Here is an 8,378-nt window from a genome sequence, read left to right on the forward strand (position 1 = left end):
CCAATAAACCAGAGTATGTTTTTCTCCCATCCCTGAATGCTGTGTACATGCAGCATGTGCCCCATGTGCTATTTCATGATCAAGGGAAAGCGAGTGAGTGAGCCCGGACACAGAGACCTCACTATGAAACTTTAATGGCAGCCCACTGCATACCAAGTCAGCTCCCAGCAGTTCCACTGCCCTCCTTTAGCTCCCTCTCCTAAACTGCAGCCTTCAAAGTCCAACTTCATGCTGGCATGACGCACGTCAGTCCGGCTGTGAACTCCAAACTCACCTCATCCCTCCCCAGCCATAAATAATTAGCCCAAGGTCAGGCTTTAAAGAGTTTAATCATCCAATTTACTTGGATTCTGAAAACGGGGCAAGAACAAACAACCTGATTTGCCTCGAGCATGAGTGGAATGTTCCCTCTCTTCCCATAATCCAGCGGGGCTGTGAAACGTGCCTTTCCTGATCAGTGACAACTGAGTGACAGCTGGCTGTGTGGACCTTACAGTACATGCACATGAAACGTGCACGCACTCCTCTCACAAAGGCACACTTCTTTTCACATGGACGTTTGTAAAGCTCCAGGCAACCTTTAAACCACAGAATCAGGGTTGCAGGCACGTTTTGCCTCAAAACGAGGGCAGATGTGATGTGTAATTTTCCCTCATCAGATTTCCACACTGGCCTCAGCCAACAAAGTGTAATTTGTTGCACCCTCCTTTGCCATTTACCACAAAGAGGAAACGTCAACTTGGCCCATTGAATTGAATCCCATCAAATCAAAGCGACTTCCAGGCGAGCATTTCTAACTCCACAAGTATCGTCTCAGCTCGCCTTCCACCCCCCCTCCTCCCCATCGACAGGGCAATCACTTGTGCAAACCCGCTTTAGATAATTGAATGTTTTCCTTTGACATTCATCCATGTCATTTCTCAACTGCCGACAGGAAACGTGCCTCTTCTCCCCATCATGCGCACTGTCAAAAAAACGGCTCGATTTGATGAAGAGTGCTGATTATGGGCATAGTAAAAATTACCTCCTGATCCGTCAGGGATTTATGAGATTGTGGTAATGATTCTATCAATAACGTGATCCCAACATTTCCTCTCAGAGACTGTTAAATGCGGCCAATATCGTCAAGTATTTTACAAGAAAAAGGGGGAGGAGGGCGTCTTACAGCTGTGAGCTAAGGTTCTGTGTGTCAGACTCAAGGCCCCTCGCTGATTTTGATCCCCCGCGCATTCACATTACATTTAGGTTTTACAAAAAGTTTTGGCCAACCTAGTTTTTTAGGCGTTTTGTTCGACATTTTCTAAGCTTATTTCAATGTTTTTGCCACTTTTTCTGACGTTTTTTGCGCTTTTGGAGACAATTTTGTCTTTTCTGCGTTTTTGTTGCATTTTTTCCCCATTTGTGGCACTTTTTTCAACGCATTTTTCACTTTTTCCTATAGTGGCTAAGGACCTTTTTTCTCCACTTTTTATGCGCTGTATGAGGGCCCAACTGTAAGTGAGAAAGCTATATTAGACATGCAGTAATACATTCTACATATTTGATTTTTTTCTCTTGAATAAAAACAAGCCAATAAACTCTACATGTCTGGCTCTTGATGCCAGTTCTCATTTTCTAGTGTGGCTCTAAGTGAAACTGAGTTTGACACCCTTGTGTTAGAATATGGGGCGTTGATATTACCAATTATTTGATGCACAATACAACTGTAGCCAGCTCATGTAACTGTGTGACCATCCATTACATTTTACAGCCCAACAACCTGGTTGCCATAGTTGGGTACACTCACTTTTACACTCAAATACACTTTTCCTGACCTTATTAAACCAAATATGTAAGTAGTGAAGTGGTATTATATACATTATGCTATATATCAGACAGAGATCCATGATATTTTGGCCCAGGATGTACGAGAGAGGAAGAGAAAACAGTGATGAGTTCAAATTGTATGACTAGGAGGCAGAATAACCGTCACTGATGGATTAACAAACATATTAATTACTAACACTTGCCTCGCTCCTCAAAGTGAATACATTAACACATTTGCATCACTTTATACTGATAACGTTATGAGAGAGCAATTTCAATTCAATTCAATTTTATTTTTAGTATCAATTCATAACAAGAATTATCTCAAGACGCTTTACAGATAGAGTAACAAGCAAGCAACAAGTGTGACAGAGGCGAGGAAAAACTCCCTTTTAGGAAGAAACCGGGGACAGACCCAGGCTCTCTGTAGGTGGAGTCTGATGGTGCCTGTTGAAGTTAAAATGAAAAGTGGCAATAACAGTCACAATAAAAAAAAATAACGGAACAATGACTAAAAAAAATAGTCTGTAATAGTTCATGGCATAGCAGGGCACTGCACGGCGTTGCAGGGCACAGCAGGACGTAGCAGGATCTAACAGGGCATCGCAGGACGTGTAGCAGGACCACGGCAGCTGCAACCAGGATTTTGGAGCCTCCTTGATCCAAGGAAACATGCTAGGGGGAAAAGAACATAAGGACTCCGGGGAATAACTCTCCAGAGCTAGGTTAGTAACAAACATCTCTAGGACATGGATGCAGACGGATGGAAAGATAAAGGAGAGAGGAGCTCAGTGTGTCAAAGGAAGTCCCCCGGCAGTTTAAAACTAGTACAGCATAACTAAGAAAGACAGGGTAAAGAGAGGAGCCTGGTTGGGCTGTACTGCCCTGCCTCCCTCTATATTATTAATTCTATGGTAACAACTAGGAACAGAAGTGGTGCCGTGTCTGCGGCTATACACCCTCCCCCGCCGGGCTAGGCGGACGCTGCGACTCATCACTCCCTAACGATAAGCTTTATCAAAGAGGAGAGTTTTATGTTTACTCTTAAATGTGGTGACAGTGTCTGCCTCCTGGACCCAGACTGGGAGCTGGTTCCACAGGAGAGGAGCCCGATAGCTGAAGGCTCTGGCTACCGTTCTACTTTTAGAGACTCTAGGGACCGCAAGTAAATCTGAATTCTGGGAGTGTAGTGCTCTGGTGGGACACTAAGGCGCTAAGAGCTCTTCAAGATAAGATGGTGCTAGACCATTTAGAGCTTTGTAGGTCAGGAGAAGGATTTTAAATTCAATCATGGATTTTACAGGAAGCCACTGCAGAGAAGGTAATACAGCAGAAATATCTCTGTTCTTAGTTTTTGTCAGAACAGCATTCTGGATCAGCTGGAGAGTCTTAAGGGACTTATTTGAGCATCCTTATGTTAAAGAATTACAGTAGTCCAGCCAAAATGGGTCTTTCTAAAATCTCCAGCCAGTGGGGAGATTTGCAAATCTGTGTTTGCATGTAAACTGAGACAAACGTACGTTGTAATCGTCTCCCACACTGTCTTCATGTGCAGCTTTTTATGTGTTGGGGAACATGCATTGTGTGTATTGTTATTTTCTTTCACCTGTGAAAAGAAGCTGTTGTGTCAGAGGCCTGTGATGGAATTATGGACTGTTTATGGACTGACCTTTGTGTCTTTTACAAGTGGTTTGCTGATAGGTTTTAAAAGGACACTGGGAATGTGACGTGGAGGGGGTCTGGAGTTCGACAGGGGAAGCGGTCGGCGTCTAGTGGGCTCTGTGTCGCATGCTTGCCAGTTGAAGTAAACTGCGGGATAAATTGTTCTTTTTCCTCGGTGGATTATGGGTTGGGAATTTCTCTGGACTACTGCATGCAGTCCCATGTCAAAGTGTCCTTGGGCAAAACACTGAACCCTGAGTTGAGCCATCGTAAAAGAGTAAAGTAAAAGGGCTTTGAATAGTCGTTGAGACTAGAAAAGTGCTTTATAAGAACAGTCCATTTAAGTTAAATGAATGAACATTTGATTGGCTGGGACATTGGGGTTTTGGGGGGTTTAAATGTGTGTGGGTGGAATGTTTAGCCCCGTGGAGGAATGGACTCAGGAGTTCTTCACCCGGTTTATTTCTTCATCAATCACATGGAAGTGCAGTATTGCAAGGATGACTTATTGCAAAATTATATAAAAATGAACCAAAACATGAAAACTAAATACTAACTATTGAAATCATCATTACAAACTAATAACAAACAAAATTTAAAAAAGGCTAAAGCCGGCCCTGACCATACACCCACACCCACACCCACACCCACACCCACACCCACACCCACACCCACACCCACACCCACACCCACACCCACACCCACACCCACACCCACACCCACACCCACACCCTTCCAGGCCAAAGTCGTTCTCTCCAGAGAAGACTCGGCCTCCTTCCTTTATAGCAGAAGCCCCTCCTACAAGACAAACCAATGTTAATTGAAAATCAATCAAACACCATTGTGTTAATTCAGCATTCCCAAACATTTCTGGCTTCATGAACACACCCTATATCAACTATAACATCAACAATGAAATGGTACATGCTGAACAAGCTTCTTAAAGCAGAACTCCTTGCACTCTGTACATCCCTCTGCACTGGCTGACACTTGGACCAATCCAGGTCTTCCCCTCTATAAATTACTCCAGACTCAGTCATTTCCTGTTTGCCATTTTGACTCAGATCCCTGCGTGAAATGAGAACAGGTGAATGAAACTAAAAGAAATGACTTGAAATGAATTGTGTATGCCTTGTATTTATCCAACCATGATTTCTAGTCTTTCAACTAGTACTTAAATGAACTGAACTAAAATGACAAACCATGTGTTCATTAATGCAAGCCCACATGCTAATGATAATCCTCACGCTAACCGTCCCTTACTACTGCTCATACGAAGGTTAGCTTAGCATGATACAACATGCTAGCCCCGGCGGTTTAAACGAAGGCATGGGGTAGCCCCATGACAGTGGGAGTCTATGATCATGTTCAAAATATTTGTGTGAAGGGGTAGTGTGGCCGATCTTCTCGCTATGCATACCTGTGGGCGACATTTAATAACGATGTATTTATAATACACGCTGTTTAACCCATATACATATACGGTCTTTCTTTCCTCTCTGAACATGTCTATTAAGCCCACTTAAAGGCATTTAGAGGGTTATTGTTCGATGATTTAGTGAAAGTGAGCAAATGTTTATTTGTATGATGCAAGTAACCAGAGCCCGAAACAAAAGCTGCAGAAATGGCATGATATGTGTATTGAATCTATCATTGTTGGAGGTGATAAGGTAATAACGTGATCTCAAATAGAAATATCTCCCGTTGTAGTCGTTATGAGCAATCTTTTGATAACATTTTCCATTGTGGACAAAAGGCCTCTCTAGATGGAGGATTTGTTGGTTTAATTAACCAGGCCACCGATGGCTGCCGCAGCCATAATGCCACTGCAGGTAGGAGTAAACAAAGAAAGGAGAGAGAGGGGGGGGATTTAGCATTCACACGACAAGCTGGCAAAAGCACATTTAATTGCCATTCAGCCCACAGTGGTTTCACACCAAAGGTTAAGCATCAGTGTTTGACCTGACTCAACAGCACTCAGCGGTTTATCAGCAGGAGGAGGCCGGACGCACAAAAACAAACTGAGGAGAGCCCACCATTGTCCCACTTTTATCACGCAAAACACATGCTGAAAGATATGTAGCCTGTAGCCGCGGCTCTCCCCTCTTTTAATTAAGGTGAGAAAATGACTGCTAAAAGCAATTTGCAGCTTCAGCCTGTCTAGTCAGATCTGCACGCTGAAAAAGTGCAGCGTTCGCCGCCCTCCGACTCAATTCTCTCCCTTTCTCACCTATTCACAATCTTTCCCCCATCCCCTCTGTTTTACTCCTGGGCGTTGGAAACAGTTTTAAAGATATTCAGTGAGGTCTCTCACATTTTAATTAACTCCCGCTTTCGTCTCAGAGGTAGCGAGAAACAACTTTTCCTTGTCTTTTTGTCTCCCTCTGATGAACACAGTATGTTTCCTCACACTTTGAATAGAGCAAAATGAGGCCGCTTGGACAGCTATGAGAATGGATTGCACCGCTGAGTGGTAACCTTTGATTTAAATGTACATGATTGTTAATCCCTCCCCCACAGCTTCAGCTCGATAGCTTTTATGGTTATTGCACATTGATCGTAGTAAGTTTGAAGGCTTGGAGGATGCTGTCCCTGTGATTGAAATGTTATGTCTCAACTGATCAATGGATATTGGAATTCTGATGTAGTTGATGCCCGGTTTATACTGTATCTCCAACTGTATCCAGGAGGGAAATTGCATTGGAGAGAGTGGGGGGCCGCCATACTAATGGAAGGCAGTTCAAGTGGACCAAAAAGGGACAGAGAGAAATGCATGATTGTCTTTAAAGGGTTACAGCAACACTCTACAGCCATGCTAATCGCTCCAAGAGGCTGTACTTAGGCACAATGTTACTGCTAGCTAAATCATAGATTCTCCATAACTAAAGATTACCGCATTACACGCTGTGCCGATGGCAGGAAACCATACACTTCCTGTCTCCTAAATGGGCGTGGCCTCGGCCTTGTTGCATTCAGGAACGTTAGTTTTGTTGCCAGATCTCGAGTTTTTTCCTGAGACAGAAACAAGTATTGAACTAAGTTTATTATTTCCTGATGTGTCTACCTGAAAAATGCCATTTTTGTGTCAGAATGATCTGGAGATATGTGGCTTGCGAAAAATGGGTCAAATATTTACTTTGGGGACTATGGCCAGTAACCAGGGCTGTAGTACTAATAACTAGTAATAATATTGGAGGGAACGTAAAACACTGGACACCTGATAATCAATCACACACTAGATTGTCTTGATACTGCGATGCATTGACTTTTTCTTCTATCCTAGATACAACCCTCTTTGGACTTGGTCTCAACTAGTCTTGGTCTTGTACTTGACAAAGGTGGTCTTGACTACAGCCCTGCTACTAACTCATAATCTGTGTTCACGTTCACGTCTCCCGTTGGAATCAATACACTCTAGGACATTGCCACTAGTCTCCTAAAGAGGCGTGGCCATGGACAAACCCATGTGACACAGATACAGGAAACTCCTGCAATTTGGGGCATCTCAATTCTAAACTGTATTTTGCTAAATGCTAACAACAGCAATGCTGAAATGCTAAAGTTTAGCTGGATGTTTACCATTTTAGTTTGACGTGTTAGCCCGTGTTACATCAAGTGAAGGAGTTAAAATACCTTGGGTACTTGTTCGTGAGTGAGGGGACAATGGAGTGGGAGATTTGTCGGAGAATTGGCGCAGCGGGCGGGTATTACATTAAATTTATTGCATCCTTGTGACGAAAAGGCAAAGCTTTTGATCTACCGGTCAGTGTTTGTTCCTACCCTCACCTTTGGTCGTGAAAGCTGGGTCATGACCCAAAGATTGAGGGTACAAGAGACCAAAATGGGTTTCCTCAGGGGGGGGGGCTGGCGTCCTCCTTGGAGATAGGGTGAGAAGCTCAGTCATCCGAGAGGAGCTCGGACTAGAGCCGCTGCTCCTTTGCGTCAAAAGGAGCCAGTTGAGGTGGTTTGGGCATCTGGTAAGGATGGCTCCTGGGGGCCTCCCTAGGGAGGTGTTCCAGGCATTTCCAGCTGGGAAGAGGCCTCGGGGAAGACCCAGGACTAGGTGGAGAGATTATATCTCCAACCTGGCCTTGGATGGCCTCAAGATCCCCCAGTTGGAGCTGGTTAATATGGCTCGGGAAAGGGAAGTTTGGAGTCCCCTGCTGGAGCTGCTACCCCACTGGATAAGTGGAAAAATGGATGGAATGCAGGCCTTGCAGTCCTGTTCAGTGCTATTTCCATACCAGGCAGTGATGTTGAAGATGCAGGAATAGAAATTCCTCAGTATTTGAGGCGTGTACTGAATACTGACACCGGATAAACGGACGAAGATGAATTGATGGATGGAGTTAGCATGCTAAGGATTCCTACCTAGCATTTAACACAAAGTCAATCAATTTTTGTTCGTCATCATCTCCCTGAACCTGCTCCTGATTCATCATAAAGCAGAATGTGGTCGTCAGATGTGGCCACAGAGACAAAAGAGTTAGGTTATATCTGTGAAAATGTCCAAAGAACAGTGTGTGTCTGACATCTGTGTGTTCTAATTTAATTGAGTTAAGAAGGTGTGCAATTTTGGACACAAAGTTCATCAATTCAGTAAAAAAGGGTTAACGAGGAAAAAAAAGTATATTTTTCTATTGGAAAAAAAAACTCATATCATAATTTTAAGCCCATTAAATTTGCATGTTGAAAGAGAAAGTGAGAGGTTGATGAATAAAAAAGGAAAGGGTGTAGGTGAGAAAAAACTGAACTGGGAAAACACTTTTACTGTCAAAGCAATGGTAGCATGAAGCAGGGGAAATTGTACGTGCAAAAACAAAAATTGAGTGAGTGGGGGTGTTAGATTGAAGATTAAAGTTATAAAAAGAAAGTGGGGATGAGAAAGGCTGTAAAATGGACTAGGAGAT

This window comes from Etheostoma spectabile, chromosome 11 (genome assembly GCF_008692095.1).
Source record: "Etheostoma spectabile isolate EspeVRDwgs_2016 chromosome 11, UIUC_Espe_1.0, whole genome shotgun sequence".
In the NCBI taxonomy this organism is placed as follows: Eukaryota; Metazoa; Chordata; class Actinopteri; order Perciformes; family Percidae; genus Etheostoma; species Etheostoma spectabile.